A 21,346-nucleotide genomic window follows, 5' to 3' on the forward strand; every position below is an offset into this window, starting at 1 on the left:
GCGCTGTGCCGTGCCAGGGCCCGCCCCAGCAGTCCTGGCCCTCCGCTGTCCCGTGTGTCTGTGCTTCAGCTTCACGCAAGGAGCTGGAAACAGGGCAGAGAGGGAAGAGCAGGGACGCCCCGTGTCTGCCTTATTGCGGGGCAGCAGGGGCTCATCAATTTTCCTTTCTCCATCAGACTGCCGTCATGGGAGGACAGCCGTGCATACGCAGCACTAAGTGAGAGGCACAGCCGCTGCGATGCCAGTGAGTGCCTTTGCCCAGGAGGCAGGGAGCAGGCAGAGGAAGAGGGGTAAGTTGCCAAAGCTGCACCCCGGGGTTCTGCACGGGATCTCTGTCTCGCCAAGGGCTCGAAGCGGAAGGACAAAGCAAAAGAGCTCTGCCAGACAATCCCGTGCTGCGGTCACTTTGTCCTCACAGCCATGAATCCATTTGCTTCCCCAGGCCCTGGCAACTGCTTCTGTGCTGCTCCTGCGCTGCCGAGGGCACCCACAGACGCTGCTCCTACCTGAGGAACAGCACCGCCAGCTGGGAGTGTGACAGCTGTGCTGGCCTGGGCACCGGTAGGTAAGAGGCAAAGCACCTGGGTACCCCTGGGCTGCGGCCAGGGGCCAGGCAAGGCCTGCCAGTGGGTGCCCAGGGTGGGCTTGGCAAAGCCTCTCTGCTCCAGGAGGGCTGGGGGCATCGCTCTGGCCTATCCTGCCCCAGGCCTGCGGGGCCAGGCCCTTGACCCTCCTGCTTCCCCTTACAGCCTCCAGTGCCAGCTCAGAGCTCGCCGGCCCCAGCACTGCCAGCCAGTCAGGATCAGGGCCTTCCCACGGCTCCCTGGCACCGGACACCAACAGCCCCAGCACCGGTAGCCAGGCGGCATCGGGGCACTCTCTCGGATCTCCAGCACCAGAGAGCAGCAGTCCCAGCACTGCCAGCCAGGCACCACTGAGGTCCTCCTGTGGCTCCCCAGCACTTCAGGGCAGCAGCTGCTCCAGCCCCCCTGGGCCTGAGCGGCTACGAGACCGCTCCCGATTACAACGTCGGGCCCAAAATCCCTACAGCCGGCCCAGAAGACGCCGTAATGGGAGCCGTGCGCCAGCACCAAGCGTTGAGAGCAGCACGCCCAGCCAGGCAGCGCTGGGGCTGTCCCACAGCTCGCTGGTACCGGACACCACCAGCCCCAGCACTGGTAGCCATGCGGCATTAGGGCCGTCCCACGGCTCCCTGGCACCGGCGACCAGCACCCCCGGCAATGCGGCATTAGGGCCGTCCCACGGCTCCCTGGCACCGGCGACCAGCACCCCCGGCAATGCGGCATCAGGGCCGTCCCACGGCTCCCCTGTGCTTCAGGACAGCAGCCGCTCCAGCCCCCCTGGGCCCGACCGCCTGCGAAACCGCTCCCGGTTGAACCGTCAGGCCCAAAAGCCCTACAGCCGGCCCAGCAGACCCCGTGAGAGCAGCCGTGCGCCAGCACCAAGTGCTGAGAGCAGCACCCACAGCCAGGCGGCACTGGGGCCGTCCCGCAGCTCCCCAGCACCTGAGACAAGCAGCCCCAGCACCGCCAGCCAGCTGCCATCGGGGTCCTCCTGCAGCTCGCCAGCGCTCGAGAGCGGCAGACGCTCCAGCCCCCCTGGGCCCGTGCGCATGCGAGACCGCTCCCGCTTACAACGTCGGGCCCAAACCCCCTACAGTCGGCCCGGACGCTGCCGTGGGACCAGCCGTGCGCCGTCCCCGAGTGCTGGCCCTGATCCCCCTCCACCGGCACAATAAAGTTGTGATTCCACACTCATTTGTCAGCTTCCTCCTCCTCCTCCACCTCTCCCTTGCTCGAGGGCCACCGTTAAGGGCTGGGCCCAGAGGGCTGTCTTCTCCCCAGGGGCTGGCAGCACCCTCCCCAGACCTCCCTCCTTGCGAGCTGACCTTGGCCGGCTGCCCAGCACCATGGCCGTGTGCTTTGGGCCTCGCTGGCCCCGCAGCCTGCTCAGTTTTCCCGGGGGAAGTTCACTCCCTCCCCCGGGACCGGGGGTCTCTGCCCCTACCCCCAGAAGGGCAGCCTGGCCCGGCACGGCCCAGTCGGCACCGCCACCCGTCTTCCGGCAACGTAGGCTGCGTGCGCCCGCCCGCCCGGCATGGCCCTCGCGGCTCGCCCCCCAAAATCACGCGCCCCGGCCCCAGCGGCTTTTCACACCCTTCAACGCTCTTCCGTTCTGGACAAGGCTAGAAGCAATTTCCTATCCTCGTTGCCCAGCTTAGTGAGAATTGCAGCAAAGTGGCAAAGCCGCTTTTCTTTAGAAGTTCAGTTCAGTGTCACGTCTGTATTTGCAACATGAAGATTGCTGTAGGTTGTGTTTCTACGGTAGCCAAAGGGCATTCCCCGTTCCCCAGTTCTGTCTCCTGTTCCCCAACATGATTGCTGCTCTACCAACGGAAGGCTTCCTTCGTGCAGTATAAGCCAAGAAATCCTTTTTAATAGAGATTGCAAACACCTGGGAAGGACTTTACTCCTCTGTGGAGACTTCAGGAGAGTCAGAGCAGTACCTGTTACTGAGGGCTTGAGTCCCATCATACGCCCTTTAGAGCCAATCAATCACATGTGCTCTACGGGAGGGTAACAAGGGCCCTGGGAACTGTCAGTCAACCGAAAGGGTTTCCCTCCTGTTGGAGACCAGCAAGTACCTTTGTAGTGCAAGAAGGAGAAAAGAGTTGGTTGCAGAGTGACTGCTGAACAGCTCCGTGGAAGTGGGCGGAGAGCTACAAGGCTGAATCAAAGAATAATGGTGACCAAAGCGCGAAGGAAATCCCTTCGTGGGGTGGCTGTACAGATCTGAACGACCAGACTTGCCCTTCGGGCAAACTAGAGGTAGTCTTACGGTGTGTGCATTAAGTGCCTTCCCTAGCGCAGCATGAAAGTTGATTCCTTCAAGGAGGGAGCAGCTGTCCTCTCTGAGGAAGGCAGGGGAACCCGGCAGACCTGATGGCCTTTTCTGCCAACAAAGAGGCAATGAGGTAGAGAGGGTCCGAAAGAGAACTCGGTGGCAGCACTTTGTCCTTCTCTTCTTGACTGCTGTGATTGGGAAGGTGTGAGGGCTAGACACGGCCAGAACAGGGAGTGCTCTTCAGGGGGATTGCGATGGGAGCTCCGAGGCACTCCCGAGCAATGGAGCTCGTCAAGTGGAGCTGGCCAAAGAGCTGCTTGCTCCCTGGCACCGTTCACCTCTGTCGCCATCTAGCGAACGGAGCTCTGTAACGTGCTGGCGTTGGAAGGCCGAGCGAAATCTCAGAAAGCCTGGTGGGAAGGAAACCCTGCGCACCAGACTTCGGCTTGGAAGGTGGCCAGTAGAAGAGGATGGCCGAGGACACTCTAAAAGCAGGAGCTGAAGGAGGTCAGCCTGGGAAGCCTCTAGTCACTCTCAGCAGGGTCAGCCAGCTAGTATTGTAGAAGGGCTTCCGGGGGTTTCACGTTTCTGCCTTGGTCCTGAATTGCATTGCGGACCTGGATTCCCCAATACTGGGTTTCGCATCCCTTTTTTCCTACTCTGGTTGTGCCTGAGACACCGTCTGGTCTTTGGTAATCAAATGGTGACTGAGCAATAATTGAATGGTAATTAGAATCATAGAATTGTTTAGGTTGGAAAAGACCCTTAAGATCATCGAGTCCAACTGTTGACCTAGCACTGCCAAGTCCACCACTAAGCCACAGCCCTAAGCGCCGCGTCTACCTGTCTTTTAAATACCTCCCGGGATGGGGACTCAACCACTTCCCTGGGCGGCCTGTTCCAGTGCTTGACAACCCTCGGGGCCCACCGATGCAGCCTGTCCAGATCCCTCTGTAGAGCCGTTCTGCCCTCAAACAGATCAACGCTCCCACCCACCGCCTCCGAAGATGCCCCACAGTCGCTTGCAGCTTCCTACCCCACCAAGGAAAGCCTCGCACTGACTCTGAAAGGCAGTTTATTGCCACGGAAAAAGGCCATTTCCGCCGTCACTCCCCAGCTTGCGGTCCTGCTGCTTTTTGTTCTGGAGGCAGCACATCACCAAAGCGCTAAGGTGTTCAAGAGAAAGATGTTGGGCCACCTGCGACATTTAGGTGCTGTCCTGAGGTCCTGTGCTGTGCCCCGGCCAACCGCCGCGTCTGAGCGGATGGGATGTGTGAGCCCAGGTCAGGCTCAAAGGTTGCTTCTGTCCCCTCTACTGGGGAGCCCAGAACCGGAGGCAATACTGCAGATGCAGCCTTACCAGGGTGGCGCAGAGACGAAGGATCACCTTCCCCGACCTGCTGGCAGCGCTCCCCGTGCCAGGGGCAGGAGCAGAGCTTTCCCTTGGCCAGGGCTGGAGCCCTGGAGTCGCACTGCCTGAACAGCACCTTTCGGCCAACGGTGCCACCCTCGACAGCTGCCCCGCGGCACCTGGCATTTGACTCTGCGCTTGCTGCGGGAGCAGCCGCCCCGGTTATGTGGGTGCCGAGGGCTCGGGCCCCTGCCTTGCCACTTCACAGACACCCCCGTGAGGCGGGGGCCGCCTCAGAGTGGGTGGCAGGCGGCCGAGGGCGTCCCTGCCCGTGTCTGGGGTGCGCGCACACCAGCGGCGATGATGTCACAGCGGCCACTGTGACCCGCGGGGGCAAGCCCACAAAAAGGAGCGCTGGGCTCGGGCTGTGCATCGGTGCGCCCTGGTGAGGTGAGGAGAGGGCAGGGGAGGGACGGGGCTTGCGCGGGGCTGCCCAGCGAGGAGGGGGGCCCCACACCTCGGGGCTCTGGGCCTGTGCTGCAAGCTCAGCTGCGTCTCCCTTCTCCCTCACCCGCCTCCTGCTTCTCCCTCAGAGTCAGCAGAGGAGCATTTGGAGGAGGCACCCCAGCGCTGCTGGGACAGGGACTCTCCAAACGCTCACCGTTGACGTGCGCCATGAGTGCAAGGAAGCCCGAGGCCTCCGACTCGATGGAGCAGGGTGAGAGCAAAGTCTCCCTCCCACAGCCTGGCGCAGGGGTTGTCGGGGCGGTCAGCGTGGGGCCGAGAGCGGTGGCAGGGGGAGGCAGGAGCTCCCCAACCGCCCCAGGGCAGGGCCCCTCCTTTCCTCAGCAAGCGGGGCCCAGGCCGGGCAGCGGGCACCTGCTGGGACACCCGGGCCTGCAATGCCCCCTTCCTCTCCGAGGCCTCCAGCCCTGCCCATCAGCCAGCTAGGCAGGGACAGAGCAGGCCCGTGGGGAACAGCCCTCACGGACGCTTCCCCCGGCCCCGCAGAGGTGCTCATTCCCGGTGCCATTTGTTCTCTCCCCTCCAGCATGCATGCTGTGTCGCCGGGCACAGGCTGACCCGGATATCTGCGGGCGCAAACTGCAGAAGCGAGGGCTCTGTGCCCATGTGTTTTGCCTGGTGAGTTCCTCCGGAGCTCCCTCCAGCTTTCCGACAGGCAGTCCCTGCCACACACTCCTCATCAACTCCTCGTCTTTTCTCTTCTGCAGTATTTTGCCAACGAGCTTTTTCAGAAAGGGCTCAAGGGAGTAGGACTCCTGGGATTTCTCCCTCAGGATATTCGATACACAATCGAGTGGGCAGCACAGAAGGTGAGGACCCGCCAAGAACAGGGAGATTGGCGTCGGGAGAGGTTTGCGGGACCTTAGCCCAAGAAAGAAAGCCCAGCCCTTCCAAACAGCTCTGGAGACAGAAGTCTTGCTCCCAGCAGCTCCACAGAGGCTCCAGCACAGGAGCCTCCTCCGCCAGGCGGATCTGCGCGGTGTGGCCTAGCAGCGGCCACATCCTGCGCCCTGCCCGGAGGTGTGGGGCTGGCTGCGGAGGCCCTGAGGCTGCCGCTGATGGCGGCTGCTCTGCTCTTTCCAGCACTGCTTCGTCTGTGGCGAGAGCGGGGCCACCATCACCTGCCACGAGACGCGCTGCGACCGCAGCTTCCATCTCCCCTGTGCCGTGGAGGGCGGATGCGTCACCCAGTTCTTTGGGCTCTACAGGTAAGGGCAGCTGGCCCTCGTGGCGGAGGCTCCTCGCCTTCAGTCCCCTTCCTGTCAGCATCAGCCAAACAAGAAGGGAACCCACAGTGACCCTTCCCAGCGGCCGGTCACAGGCAGAGCCAGAGCCGGGCAAGGTCTGGGGCTCCTTCACACCTCCTTCCCCCTCCTAGCCACCACCACGGAAGGACCCAGCGCTTCTCACCTCGCCCATCCCTTTCTGCCTCCCCCCAGGTCCTTCTGCTGGGAGCACCGTCCAGAGCAGGCAGTGGAGGCGGCTCCAGAGGAGAACACCACCACCTGCCTCATCTGCCTCGACCTTGTGGAGGACAGAAAGTCCTATGGCACCATGGTGTGCCCAGCGTGCAAACACGCCTGGTTCCACAGGGGCTGCATCCAGGTAGGAGCCGTTCCCTCGCCCCCGGGGCACGGCAGGCGCTCAGCAGCACCAGGGCCTCACTCCTGCTCCTTATGTTTCTCCTGCAGGGACAGGCTGCGGGCGCTGGCATTTCTTGCTTCCAGTGCCCCCTCTGTAGAGATAAGGATCTCTTTCTCTCCGAAATGCTTGCCATGGGGATCCAAATCCCCTTCAGGTTGGTGTCCTGCCCGGCTCACAAGACAGGAGGGTGCAAGCGCTGTGCCGTGCCAGGGCCCGCCCCAGCAGTCCTGGCCCTCCGCTGTCCCGTGTGTCTGCGCTTCAGCTTCACGCAAGGAGCTGGAAACAGGGCAGAGAGGGAAGAGCAGGGACGCCCCGTGTCTGCCTTATTGCGGGGCAGCAGGGGCTCATCAATTTTCCTTTCTCCATCAGACTGCCGTCATGGGAGGACAGCCGTGCATACGCAGCACTAAGTGAGAGGCACAGCCGCTGCGATGCCAGTGAGTGCCTTTGCCCAGGAGGCAGGGAGCAGGCAGAGGAAGAGGGGTAAGTTGCCAAAGCTGCACCCCGGGGTTCTGCACGGGATCTCTGTCTCGCCAAGGGCTCGAAGCGGAAGGACAAAGCAAAAGAGCTCTGCCAGACAATCCCGTGCTGCGGTCACTTTGTCCTCACAGCCATGAATCCATTTGCTTCCCCAGGCCCTGGCAACTGCTTCTGTGCTGCTCCTGCGCTGCCGAGGGCACCCACAGACGCTGCTCCTACCTGAGGAACAGCACGGCCAGCTGGGAGTGTGACAGCTGTGCTGGCCTGGGCACCGGTAGGTAAGAGGCAAAGCACCTGGGTACCCCTGGGCTGCGGCCAGGGGCCAGGCAAGGCCTGCCAGTGGGTGCCCAGGGTGGGCTTGGCAAAGCCTCTCTGCTCCAGGAGGGCTGGGGGCATCGCTCTGGCCTATCCTGCCCCAGGCCTGCGGGGCCAGGCCCTTGACCCTCCTGCTTCCCCTTACAGCCTCCAGTGCCAGCTCAGAGCTCGCCGGCCCCAGCACTGCCAGCCAGTCAGGATCAGGGCCTTCCCACGGCTCCCTGGCACCGGACACCAACAGCCCCAGCACCGGTAGCCAGGCGGCATCGGGGCACTCTCTCGGATCTCCAGCACCAGAGAGCAGCAGTCCCAGCACTGCCAGCCAGGCACCACTGAGGTCCTCCTGTGGCTCCCCAGCACTTCAGGGCAGCAGCTGCTCCAGCCCCCCTGGGCCTGAGCGGCTACGAGACCGCTCCCGATTACAACGTCGGGCCCAAAATCCCTACAGCCGGCCCAGAAGACGCCGTAATGGGAGCCGTGCGCCAGCACCAAGCGTTGAGAGCAGCACGCCCAGCCAGGCAGCGCTGGGGCTGTCCCACAGCTCGCTGGTACCGGACACCACCAGCCCCAGCACTGGTAGCCATGCGGCATTAGGGCCGTCCCACGGCTCCCTGGCACCGGCGACCAGCACCCCCGGCAATGCGGCATTAGGGCCGTCCCACGGCTCCCTGGCACCGGCGACCAGCACCCCCGGCAATGCGGCATCAGGGCCGTCCCACGGCTCCCCTGTGCTTCAGGACAGCAGCCGCTCCAGCCCCCCTGGGCCCGACCGCCTGCGAAACCGCTCCCGGTTGAACCGTCAGGCCCAAAAGCCCTACAGCCGGCCCAGCAGACCCCGTGAGAGCAGCCGTGCGCCAGCACCAAGTGCTGAGAGCAGCACCCCCAGCCAGGCGGCACTGGGGCCGTCCCGCAGCTCCCCAGCACCTGAGACAAGCAGCCCCAGCACCGCCAGCCAGCTGCCATCGGGGTCCTCCTGCAGCTCGCCAGCGCTCGAGAGCGGCAGACGCTCCAGCCCCCCTGGGCCCGTGCGCATGCGAGACCGCTCCCGCTTACAACGTCGGGCCCAAACCCCCTACAGTCGGCCCGGACGCTGCCGTGGGACCAGCCGTGCGCCGTCCCCGAGTGCTGGCCCTGATCCCCCTCCACCGGCACAATAAAGTTGTGATTCCACACTCATTTGTCAGCTTCCTCCTCCTCCTCCACCTCTCCCTTGCTCGAGGGCCACCGTTAAGGGCTGGGCCCAGAGGGCTGTCTTCTCCCCAGGGGCTGGCAGCACCCTCCCCAGACCTCCCTCCTTGCGAGCTGACCTTGGCCGGCTGCCCAGCACCATGGCCGTGTGCTTTGGGCCTCGCTGGCCCCGCAGCCTGCTCAGTTTTCCCGGGGGAAGTTCACCCCCTCCCCCGGGACCGGGGGTCTCTGCCCCTACCCCCAGAAGGGCAGCCTGGCCCGGCACGGCCCAGTCGGCACCGCCACCCGTCTTCCGGCAACGTAGGCTGCGTGCGCCCGCCCGCCCGGCATGGCCCTCGCGGCTCGCCCCCCAAAATCACGCGCCCCGGCCCCAGCGGCTTTTCACACCCTTCAACGCTCTTCCGTTCTGGACAAGGCTAGAAGCAATTTCCTATCCTCGTTGCCCAGCTTAGTGAGAATTGCAGCAAAGTGGCAAAGCCGCTTTTCTTTAGAAGTTCAGTTCAGTGTCACATCTGTATTTGCAACATGAAGATTGCTGTAGGTTGTGTTTCTACGGTAGCCAAAGGGCATTCCCCGTTCCCCAGTTCTGTCTCCTGTTCCCCAACATGATTGCTGCTCTACCAACGGAAGGCTTCCTTCGTGCAGTATAAGCCAAGAAATCCTTTTTAATAGAGATTGCAAACACCTGGGAAGGACTTTACTCCTCTGTGGAGACTTCAGGAGAGTCAGAGCAGTACCTGTTACTGAGGGCTTGAGTCCCATCATACGCCCTTTAGAGCCAATCAATCACATGTGCTCTACGGGAGGGTAACAAGGGCCCTGGGAACTGTCAGTCAACCGAAAGGGTTTCCCTCCTGTTGGAGACCAGCAAGTACCTTTGTAGTGCAAGAAGGAGAAAAGAGTTGGTTGCAGAGTGACTGCTGAACAGCTCCGTGGAAGTGGGCGGAGAGCTACAAGGCTGAATCAAAGAATAATGGTGACCAAAGCACGAAGGAAATCCCTTCGTGGGGTGGCTGTACAGATCTGAACGACCAGACTTGCCCTTCGGGCAAACTAGAGGTAGTCTTACGGTGTGTGCATTAAGTGCCTTCCCTAGCGCAGCATGAAAGTTGATTCCTTCAAGGAGGGAGCAGCTGTCCTCTCTGAGGAAGGCAGGGGAACCCGGCAGACCTGATGGCCTTTTCTGCCAACAAAGAGGCAATGACGTAGAGAGGGTCCGAAAGAGAACTCGGTGGCAGCACTTTGTCCTTCTCTTCTTGACTGCTGTGATTGGGAAGGTGTGAGGGCTAGACACGGCCAGAACAGGGAGTGCTCTTCAGGGGGATTGCGATGGGAGCTCCGAGGCACTCCCGAGCAATGGAGCTCGTCAAGTGGAGCTGGCCAAAGAGCTGCTTGCTCCCTGGCACCGTTCACCTCTGTCGCCATCTAGCGAACGGAGCTCTGTAACGTGCTGGCGTTGGAAGGCCGAGCGAAATCTCAGAAAGCCTGGTGGGAAGGAAACCCTGCGCACCAGACTTCGGCTTGGAAGGTGGCCAGTAGAAGAGGATGGCCGAGGACACTCTAAAAGCAGGAGCTGAAGGAGGTCAGCCTGGGAAGCCTCTAGTCACTCTCAGCAGGGTCAGCCAGCTAGTATTGTAGAAGGGCTTCCGGGGGTTTCACGTTTCTGCCTTGGTCCTGAATTGCATTGCGGACCTGGATTCCCCAATACTGGGTTTCGCATCCCTTTTTTCCTACTCTGGTTGTGCCTGAGACACCGTCTGGTCTTTGGTAATCAAATGGTGACTGAGCAATAATTGAATGGTAATTAGAATCATAGAATAGTTTAGGTTGGAAAAGACCCTTAAGATCATCGAGTCCAACTGTTGACCTAGCACTGCCAAGTCCACCACTAAGCCACAGCCCTAAGCGCCGCGTCTACCTGTCTTTTAAATACCTCCCGGGATGGGGACTCAACCACTTCCCTGGGCGGCCTGTTCCAGTGCTTGACAACCCTCGGGGCCCACCGATGCAGCCTGTCCAGATCCCTCTGTAGAGCCGTTCTGCCCTCAAACAGATCAACGCTCCCACCCACCGCCTCCGAAGATGCCCCACAGTCGCTTGCAGCTTCCTACCCCACCAAGGAAAGCCTCGCACTGACTCTGAAAGGCAGTTTATTGCCACGGAAAAAGGCCATTTCCGCCGTCACTCCCCAGCTTGCGGTCCTGCTGCTTTTTGTTCTGGAGGCAGCACATCACCAAAGCGCTAAGGTGTTCAAGAGAAAGATGTTGGGCCACCTGCGACATTTAGGTGCTGTCCTGAGGTCCTGTGCTGTGCCCCGGCCAACCGCCGCGTCTGAGCGGATGGGATGTGTGAGCCCAGGTCAGGCTCAAAGGTTGCTTCTGTCCCCTCTACTGGGGAGCCCAGAACCGGAGGCAATACTGCAGATGCAGCCTTACCAGGGTGGCGCAGAGACGAAGGATCACCTTCCCCGACCTGCTGGCAGCGCTCCCCGTGCCAGGGGCAGGAGCAGAGCTTTCCCTTGGCCAGGGCTGGAGCCCTGGAGTCGCACTGCCTGAACAGCACCTTTCGGCCAACGGTGCCACCCTCGACAGCTGCCCCGCGGCACCTGGCATTTGACTCTGCGCTTGCCGCGGGAGCAGCCGCCCCGGTTATGTGGGTGCCGAGGGCTCGGGCCCCTGCCTTGCCACTTCACAGACACCCCCGTGAGGCGGGGGCCGCCTCAGAGTGGGTGGCAGGCGGCCGAGGGCGTCCCTGCCCGTGTCTGGGGTGCGCGCACACCAGCGGCGATGATGTCACAGCGGCCACTGTGACCCGCGGGGGCAAGCCCACAAAAAGGAGCGCTGGGCTCGGGCTGTGCATCGGTGCGCCCTGGTGAGGTGAGGAGAGGGCAGGGGAGGGACGGGGCTTGCGCGGGGCTGCCCAGCGAGGAGGGGGGCCCCACACCTCGGGGCTCTGGGCCTGTGCTGCAAGCTCAGCTGCGTCTCCCTTCTCCCTCACCCGCCTCCTGCTTCTCCCTCAGAGTCAGCAGAGGAGCATTTGGAGGAGGCACCCCAGCGCTGCTGGGACAGGGACTCTCCAAACGCTCACCGTTGACGTGCGCCATGAGTGCAAGGAAGCCCGAGGCCTCCGACTCGATGGAGCAGGGTGAGAGCAAAGTCTCCCTCCCACAGCCTGGCGCAGGGCTTGTCGGGGCGGTCAGCGTGGGGCCGAGAGCGGTGGCAGGGGGAGGCAGGAGCTCCCCAACCGCCCCAGGGCAGGGCCCCTCCTTTCCTCAGCAAGCGGGGCCCAGGCCGGGCAGCGGGCACCTGCTGGGACACCCGGGCCTGCAATGCCCCCTTCCTCTCCGAGGCCTCCAGCCCTGCCCATCAGCCAGCTAGGCAGGGACAGAGCAGGCCCGTGGGGAACAGCCCTCACGGACGCTTCCCCCGGCCCCGCAGAGGTGCTCATTCCCGGTGCCATTTGTTCTCTCCCCTCCAGCATGCATGCTGTGTCGCCGGGCACAGGCTGACCCGGATATCTGCGGGCGCAAACTGCAGAAGCGAGGGCTCTGTGCCCATGTGTTTTGCCTGGTGAGTTCCTCCGGAGCTCCCTCCAGCTTTCCGACAGGCAGTCCCTGCCACACACTCCTCATCAACTCCTCGTCTTTTCTCTTCTGCAGTATTTTGCCAACGAGCTTTTTCAGAAAGGGCTCAAGGGAGTAGGACTCCTGGGATTTCTCCCTCAGGATATTCGATACACAATCGAGTGGGCAGCACAGAAGGTGAGGACCCGCCAAGAACAGGGAGATTGGCGTCGGGAGAGGTTTGCGGGACCTTAGCCCAAGAAAGAAAGCCCAGCCCTTCCAAACAGCTCTGGAGACAGAAGTCTTGCTCCCAGCAGCTCCACAGAGGCTCCAGCACAGGAGCCTCCTCCGCCAGGCGGATCTGCGCGGTGTGGCCTAGCAGCGGCCACATCCTGCGCCCTGCCCGGAGGTGTGGGGCTGGCTGCGGAGGCCCTGAGGCTGCCGCTGATGGCGGCTGCTCTGCTCTTTCCAGCACTGCTTCGTCTGTGGCGAGAGCGGGGCCACCATCACCTGCCACGAGACGCGCTGCGACCGCAGCTTCCATCTCCCCTGTGCCGTGGAGGGCGGATGCGTCACCCAGTTCTTTGGGCTCTACAGGTAAGGGCAGCTGGCCCTCGTGGCGGAGGCTCCTCGCCTTCAGTCCCCTTCCTGTCAGCATCAGCCAAACAAGAAGGGAACCCACAGTGACCCTTCCCAGCGGCCGGTCACAGGCAGAGCCAGAGCCGGGCAAGGTCTGGGGCTCCTTCACACCTCCTTCCCCCTCCTAGCCACCACCACGGAAGGACCCAGCGCTTCTCACCTCGCCCATCCCTTTCTGCCTCCCCCCAGGTCCTTCTGCTGGGAGCACCGTCCAGAGCAGGCAGTGGAGGCGGCTCCAGAGGAGAACACCACCACCTGCCTCATCTGCCTCGACCTTGTGGAGGACAGAAAGTCCTATGGCACCATGGTGTGCCCAGCGTGCAAACACGCCTGGTTCCACAGGGGCTGCATCCAGGTAGGAGCCGTTCCCTCGCCCCCGGGGCACGGCAGGCGCTCAGCAGCACCAGGGCCTCACTCCTGCTCCTTATGTTTCTCCTGCAGGGACAGGCTGCGGGCGCTGGCATTTCTTGCTTCCAGTGCCCCCTCTGTAGAGATAAGGATCTCTTTCTCTCCGAAATGCTTGCCATGGGGATCCAAATCCCCTTCAGGTTGGTGTCCTGCCCGGCTCACAAGACAGGAGGGTGCAAGCGCTGTGCCGTGCCAGGGCCCGCCCCAGCAGTCCTGGCCCTCCGCTGTCCCGTGTGTCTGCGCTTCAGCTTCACGCAAGGAGCTGGAAACAGGGCAGAGAGGGAAGAGCAGGGACGCCCCGTGTCTGCCTTATTGCGGGGCAGCAGGGGCTCATCAATTTTCCTTTCTCCATCAGACTGCCGTCATGGGAGGACAGCCGTGCATACGCAGCACTAAGTGAGAGGCACAGCCGCTGCGATGCCAGTGAGTGCCTTTGCCCAGGAGGCAGGGAGCAGGCAGAGGAAGAGGGGTAAGTTGCCAAAGCTGCACCCCGGGGTTCTGCACGGGATCTCTGTCTCGCCAAGGGCTCGAAGCGGAAGGACAAAGCAAAAGAGCTCTGCCAGACAATCCCGTGCTGCGGTCACTTTGTCCTCACAGCCATGAATCCATTTGCTTCCCCAGGCCCTGGCAACTGCTTCTGTGCTGCTCCTGCGCTGCCGAGGGCACCCACAGACGCTGCTCCTACCTGAGGAACAGCACCGCCAGCTGGGAGTGTGACAGCTGTGCTGGCCTGGGCACCGGTAGGTAAGAGGCAAAGCACCTGGGTACCCCTGGGCTGCGGCCAGGGGCCAGGCAAGGCCTGCCAGTGGGTGCCCAGGGTGGGCTTGGCAAAGCCTCTCTGCTCCAGGAGGGCTGGGGGCATCGCTCTGGCCTATCCTGCCCCAGGCCTGCGGGGCCAGGCCCTTGACCCTCCTGCTTCCCCTTACAGCCTCCAGTGCCAGCTCAGAGCTCGCCGGCCCCAGCACTGCCAGCCAGTCAGGATCAGGGCCTTCCCACGGCTCCCTGGCACCGGACACCAACAGCCCCAGCACCGGTAGCCAGGCGGCATCGGGGCACTCTCTCGGATCTCCAGCACCAGAGAGCAGCAGTCCCAGCACTGCCAGCCAGGCACCACTGAGGTCCTCCTGTGGCTCCCCAGCACTTCAGGGCAGCAGCTGCTCCAGCCCCCCTGGGCCTGAGCGGCTACGAGACCGCTCCCGATTACAACGTCGGGCCCAAAATCCCTACAGCCGGCCCAGAAGACGCCGTAATGGGAGCCGTGCGCCAGCACCAAGCGTTGAGAGCAGCACGCCCAGCCAGGCAGCGCTGGGGCTGTCCCACAGCTCGCTGGTACCGGACACCACCAGCCCCAGCACTGGTAGCCATGCGGCATTAGGGCCGTCCCACGGCTCCCTGGCACCGGCGACCAGCACCCCCGGCAATGCGGCATTAGGGCCGTCCCACGGCTCCCTGGCACCGGCGACCAGCACCCCCGGCAATGCGGCATCAGGGCCATCCCACGGCTCCCCTGTGCTTCAGGACAGCAGCCGCTCCAGCCCCCCTGGGCCCGACCGCCTGCGAAACCGCTCCCGGTTGAACCGTCAGGCCCAAAAGCCCTACAGCCGGCCCAGCAGACCCCGTGAGAGCAGCCGTGCGCCAGCACCAAGTGCTGAGAGCAGCACCCCCAGCCAGGCGGCACTGGGGCCGTCCCGCAGCTCCCCAGCACCTGAGACAAGCAGCCCCAGCACCGCCAGCCAGCTGCCATCGGGGTCCTCCTGCAGCTCGCCAGCGCTCGAGAGCGGCAGACGCTCCAGCCCCCCTGGGCCCGTGCGCATGCGAGACCGCTCCCGCTTACAACGTCGGGCCCAAACCCCCTACAGTCGGCCCGGACGCTGCCGTGGGACCAGCCGTGCGCCGTCCCCGAGTGCTGGCCCTGATCCCCCTCCACCGGCACAATAAAGTTGTGATTCCACACTCATTTGTCAGCTTCCTCCTCCTCCTCCACCTCTCCCTTGCTCGAGGGCCACCGTTAAGGGCTGGGCCCAGAGGGCTGTCTTCTCCCCAGGGGCTGGCAGCACCCTCCCCAGACCTCCCTCCTTGCGAGCTGACCTTGGCCGGCTGCCCAGCACCATGGCCGTGTGCTTTGGGCCTCGCTGGCCCCGCAGCCTGCTCAGTTTTCCCGGGGGAAGTTCACCCCCTCCCCCGGGACCGGGGGTCTCTGCCCCTACCCCCAGAAGGGCAGCCTGGCCCGGCACGGCCCAGTCGGCACCGCCACCCATCTTCCGGCAACGTAGGCTGCGTGCGCCCGCCCGCCCGGCATGGCCCTCGCGGCTCGCCCCCCAAAATCACGCGCCCCGGCCCCAGCGACTTTTCACACCCTTCAACGCTCTTCCGTTCTGGACAAGGCTAGAAGCAATTTCCTATCCTCGTTGCCCAGCTTAGTGAGAATTGCAGCAAAGTGGCAAAGCCGCTTTTCTTTAGAAGTTCAGTTCAGTGTCACGTCTGTATTTGCAACATGAAGATTGCTGTAGGTTGTGTTTCTACGGTAGCCAAAGGGCATTCCCCGTTCCCCAGTTCTGTCTCCTGTTCCCCAACATGATTGCTGCTCTACCAACGGAAGGCTTCCTTCGTGCAGTATAAGCCAAGAAATCCTTTTTAATAGAGATTGCAAACACCTGGGAAGGACTTTACTCCTCTGTGGAGACTTCAGGAGAGTCAGAGCAGTACCTGTTACTGAGGGCTTGAGTCCCATCATACGCCCTTTAGAGCCAATCAATCACATGTGCTCTACGGGAGGGTAACAAGGGGCCTGGGAACTGTCAGTCAACCGAAAGGGTTTCCCTCCTGTTGGAGACCAGCAAGTACCTTTGTAGTGCAAGAAGGAGAAAAGAGTTGGTTGCAGAGTGACTGCTGAACAGCTCCGTGGAAGTGGGCGGAGAGCTACAAGGCTGAATCAAAGAATAATGGTGACCAAAGCGTGAAGGAAATCCCTTCGTGGGGTGGCTGTACAGATCTGAACGACCAGACTTGCCCTTCGGGCAAACTAGAGGTAGTCTTACGGTGTGTGCATTAAGTGCCTTCCCTAGCGCAGCATGAAAGTTGATTCCTTCAAGGAGGGAGCAGCTGTCCTCTCTGAGGAAGGCAGGGGAACCCGGCAGACCTGATGGCCTTTTCTGCCAACAAAGAGGCAATGAGGTAGAGAGGGTCCGAAAGAGAACTCGGTGGCAGCACTTTGTCCTTCTCTTCTTGACTGCTGTGATTGGGAAGGTGTGAGGGCTAGACACGGCCAGAACAGGGAGTGCTCTTCAGGGGGATTGCGATGGGAGCTCCGAGGCACTCCCGAGCAATGGAGCTCGTCAAGTGGAGCTGGCCAAAGAGCTGCTTGCTCCCTGGCACCGTTCACCTCTGTCGCCATCTAGCGAACGGAGCTCTGTAACGTGCTGGCGTTGGAAGGCCGAGCGAAATCTCAGAAAGCCTGGTGGGAAGGAAACCCTGCGCACCAGACTTCGGCTTGGAAGGTGGCCAGTAGAAGAGGATGGCCGAGGACACTCTAAAAGCAGGAGCTGAAGGAGGTCAGCCTGGGAAGCCTCTAGTCACTCTCAGCAGGGTCAGCCAGCTAGTATTGTAGAAGGGCTTCCGGGGGTTTCACGTTTCTGCCTTGGTCCTGAATTGCATTGCGGACCTGGATTCCCCAATACTGGGTTTCGCATCCCTTTTTTCCTACTCTGGTTGTGCCTGAGACACCGTCTGGTCTTTGGTAATCAAATGGTGACTGAGCAATAATTGAATGGTAATTAGAATCATAGAATTGTTTAGGTTGGAAAAGACCCTTAAGATCATCGAGTCCAACTGTTGACCTAGCACTGCCAAGTCCACCACTAAGCCACAGCCCTAAGCGCCGCGTCTACCTGTCTTTTAAATACCTCCCGGGATGGGGACTCAACCACTTCCCTGGGCGGCCTGTTCCAGTGCTTGACAACCCTCGGGGCCCACCGATGCAGCCTGTCCAGATCCCTCTGTAGAGCCGTTCTGCCCTCAAACAGATCAACGCTCCCACCCACCGCCTCCGAAGATGCCCCACAGTCGCTTGCAGCTTCCTACCCCACCAAGGAAAGCCTCGCACTGACTCTGAAAGGCAGTTTATTGCCACGGAAAAAGGCCATTTCCGCCGTCACTCCCCAGCTTGCGGTCCTGCTGCTTTTTGTTCTGGAGGCAGCACATCACCAAAGCGCTAAGGTGTTCAAGAGAAAGATGTTGGGCCACCTGCGACATTTAGGTGCTGTCCTGAGGTCCTGTGCTGTGCCCCGGCCAACCGCCGCGTCTGAGCGGATGGGATGTGTGAGCCCAGGTCAGGCTCAAAGGTTGCTTCTGTCCCCTCTACTGGGGAGCCCAGAACCGGAGGCAATACTGCAGATGCAGCCTTACCAGGGTGGCGCAGAGACGAAGGATCACCTTCCCCGACCTGCTGGCAGCGCTCCCCGTGCCAGGGGCAGGAGCAGAGCTTTCCCTTGGCCAGGGCTGGAGCCCTGGAGTCGCACTGCCTGAACAGCACCTTTCGGCCAACGGTGCCACCCTCGACAGCTGCCCCGCGGCACCTGGCATTTGACTCTGCGCTTGCCGCGGGAGCAGCCGCCCCGGTTATGTGGGTGCCGAGGGCTCGGGCCCCTGCCTTGCCACTTCACAGACACCCCCGTGAGGCGGGGGCCGCCTCAGAGTGGGTGGCAGGCGGCCGAGGGCGTCCCTGCCCGTGTCTGGGGTGCGCGCACACCAGCGGCGATGATGTCACAGCGGCCACTGTGACCCGCGGGGGCAAGCCCACAAAAAGGAGCGCTGGGCTCGGGCTGTGCATCGGTGCGCCCTGGTGAGGTGAGGAGAGGGCAGGGGAGGGACGGGGCTTGCGCGGGGCTGCCCAGCGAGGAGGGGGGCCCCACACCTCGGGGCTCTGGGCCTGTGCTGCAAGCTCAGCTGCGTCTCCCTTCTCCCTCACCCGCCTCCTGCTTCTCCCTCAGAGTCAGCAGAGGAGCATTTGGAGGAGGCACCCCAGCGCTGCTGGGACAGGGACTCTCCAAACGCTCACCGTTGACGTGCGCCATGAGTGCAAGGAAGCCCGAGGCCTCCGACTCGATGGAGCAGGGTGAGAGCAAAGTCTCCCTCCCACAGCCTGGCGCAGGGCTTGTCGGGGCGGTCAGCGTGGGGCCGAGAGCGGTGGCAGGGGGAGGCAGGAGCTCCCCAACCGCCCCAGGGCAGGGCCCCTCCTTTCCTCAGCAAGCGGGGCCCAGGCCGGGCAGCGGGCACCTGCTGGGACACCCGGGCCTGCAATGCCCCCTTCCTCTCCGAGGCCTCCAGCCCTGCCCATCAGCCAGCTAGGCAGGGACAGAGCAGGCCCGTGGGGAACAGCCCTCACGGACGCTTCCCCCGGCCCCGCAGAGGTGCTCATTCCCGGTGCCATTTGTTCTCTCCCCTCCAGCATGCATGCTGTGTCGCCGGGCACAGGCTGACCCGGATATCTGCGGGCGCAAACTGCAGAAGCGAGGGCTCTGTGCCCATGTGTTTTGCCTGGTGAGTTCCTCCGGAGCTCCCTCCAGCTTTCCGACAGGCAGTCCCTGCCACACACTCCTCATCAACTCCTCGTCTTTTCTCTTCTGCAGTATTTTGCCAACGAGCTTTTTCAGAAAGGGCTCAAGGGAGTAGGACTCCTGGGATTTCTCCCTCAGGATATTCGATACACAATCGAGTGGGCAGCACAGAAGGTGAGGACCCGCCAAGAACAGGGAGATTGGCGTCGGGAGAGGTTTGCGGGACCTTAGCCCAAGAAAGAAAGCCCAGCCCTTCCAAACAGCTCTGGAGACAGAAGTCTTGCTCCCAGCAGCTCCACAGAGGCTCCAGCACAGGAGCCTCCTCCGCCAGGCGGATCTGCGCGGTGTGGCCTAGCAGCGGCCACATCCTGCGCCCTGCCCGGAGGTGTGGGGCTGGCTGCGGAGGCCCTGAGGCTGCCGCTGATGGCGGCTGCTCTGCTCTTTCCAGCACTGCTTCGTCTGTGGCGAGAGCGGGGCCACCATCACCTGCCACGAGACGCGCTGCGACCGCAGCTTCCATCTCCCCTGTGCCGTGGAGGGCGGATGCGTCACCCAGTTCTTTGGGCTCTACAGGTAAGGGCAGCTGGCCCTCGTGGCGGAGGCTCCTCGCCTTCAGTCCCCTTCCTGTCAGCATCAGCCAAACAAGAAGGGAACCCACAGTGACCCTTCCCAGCGGCCGGTCACAGGCAGAGCCAGAGCCGGGCAAGGTCTGGGGCTCCTTCACACCTCCTTCCCCCTCCTAGCCACCACCACGGAAGGACCCAGCGCTTCTCACCTCGCCCATCCCTTTCTGCCTCCCCCCAGGTCCTTCTGCTGGGAGCACCGTCCAGAGCAGGCAGTGGAGGCGGCTCCAGAGGAGAACACCACCACCTGCCTCATCTGCCTCGACCTTGTGGAGGACAGAAAGTCCTATGGCACCATGGTGTGCCCAGCGTGCAAACACGCCTGGTTCCACAGGGGCTGCATCCAGGTAGGAGCCGTTCCCTCGCCCCCGGGGCACGGCAGGCGCTCAGCAGCACCAGGGCCTCACTCCTGCTCCTTATGTTTCTCCTGCAGGGACAGGCTGCGGGCGCTGGCATTTCTTGCTTCCAGTGCCCCCTCTGTAGAGATAAGGATCTCTTTCTCTCCGAAATGCTTGCCATGGGGATCCAAATCCCCTTCAGGTTGGTGTCCTGCCCAGCTCACAAGACAGGAGGGTGCAAGCGCTGTGCCGTGCCAGGGCCCGCCCCAGCAGTCCTGGCCCTCTGCTGTCCCGTGTGTCTGCGCTTCAGCTTCACGCAAGGAGCTGGAAACAGGGCAGAGAGGGAAGAGCAGGGACGCCCCGTGTCTGCCTTATTGCGGGGCAGCAGGGGCTCATCAATTTTCCTTTCTCCATCAGACTGCCGTCATGGGAGGACAGCCGTGCATACGCAGCACTAAGTGAGAGGCACAGCCGCTGCGATGCCAGTGAGTGCCTTTGCCCAGGAGGCAGGGAGCAGGCAGAGGAAGAGGGGTAAGTTGCCAAAGCTGCACCCCGGGGTTCTGCACGGGATCTCTGTCTCGCCAAGGGCTCGAAGCGGAAGGACAAAGCAAAAGAGCTCTGCCAGACAATCCCGTGCTGCGGTCACTTTGTCCTCACAGCCATGAATCCATTTGCTTCCCCAGGCCCTGGCAACTGCTTCTGTGCTGCTCCTGCGCTGCCGAGGGCACCCACAGACGCTGCTCCTACCTGAGGAACAGCACGGCCAGCTGGGAGTGTGACAGCTGTGCTGGCCTGGGCACCGGTAGGTAAGAGGCAAAGCACCTGGGTACCCCTGGGCTGCGGCCAGGGGCCAGGCAAGGCCTGCCAGTGGGTGCCCAGGGTGGGCTTGGCAAAGCCTCTCTGCTCCAGGAGGGCTGGGGGCATCGCTCTGGCCTATCCTGCCCCAGGCCTGCGGGGCCAGGCCCTTGACCCTCCTGCTTCCCCTTACAGCCTCCAGTGCCAGCTCAGAGCTCGCCGGCCCCAGCACTGCCAGCCAGTCAGGATCAGGGCCTTCCCACGGCTCCCTGGCACCGGACACCAACAGCCCCAGCACCGGTAGCCAGGCGGCATCGGGGCACTCTCTCGGATCTCCAGCACCAGAGAGCAGCAGTCCCAGCACTGCCAGCCAGGCACCACTGAGGTCCTCCTGTGGCTCCCCAGCACTTCAGGGCAGCAGCTGCTCCAGCCCCCCTGGGCCTGAGCGGCTACGAGACCGCTCCCGATTACAACGTCGGGCCCAAAATCCCTACAGCCGGCCCAGAAGACGCCGTAATGGGAGCCGTGCGCCAGCACCAAGCGTTGAGAGCAGCACGCCCAGCCAGGCAGCGCTGGGGCTGTCCCACAGCTCGCTGGTACCGGACACCACCAGCCCCAGCACTGGTAGCCATGCGGCATTAGGGCCGTCCCACGGCTCCCTGGCACCGGCGACCAGCACCCCCGGCAATGCGGCATTAGGGCCGTCCCACGGCTCCCTGGCACCGGCGACCAGCACCCCCGGCAATGCGGCATCAGGGCCGTCCCACGGCTCCCCTGTGCTTCAGGACAGCAGCCGCTCCAGCCCCCCTGGGCCCGACCGCCTGCGAAACCGCTCCCGGTTGAACCGTCAGGCCCAAAAGCCCTACAGCCGGCCCAGCAGACCCCGTGAGAGCAGCCGTGCGCCAGCACCAAGTGCTGAGAGCAGCACCCCCAGCCAGGCGGCACTGGGGCCGTCCCGCAGCTCCCCAGCACCTGAGACAAGCAGCCCCAGCACCGCCAGCCAGCTGCCATCGGGGTCCTCCTGCAGCTCGCCAGCGCTCGAGAGCGGCAGACGCTCC

This window comes from Platalea leucorodia (genome assembly GCF_965183815.1).
Source record: "Platalea leucorodia genome assembly, chromosome: 9".
NCBI classification, from domain to species: domain Eukaryota; kingdom Metazoa; phylum Chordata; class Aves; order Pelecaniformes; family Threskiornithidae; genus Platalea; species Platalea leucorodia.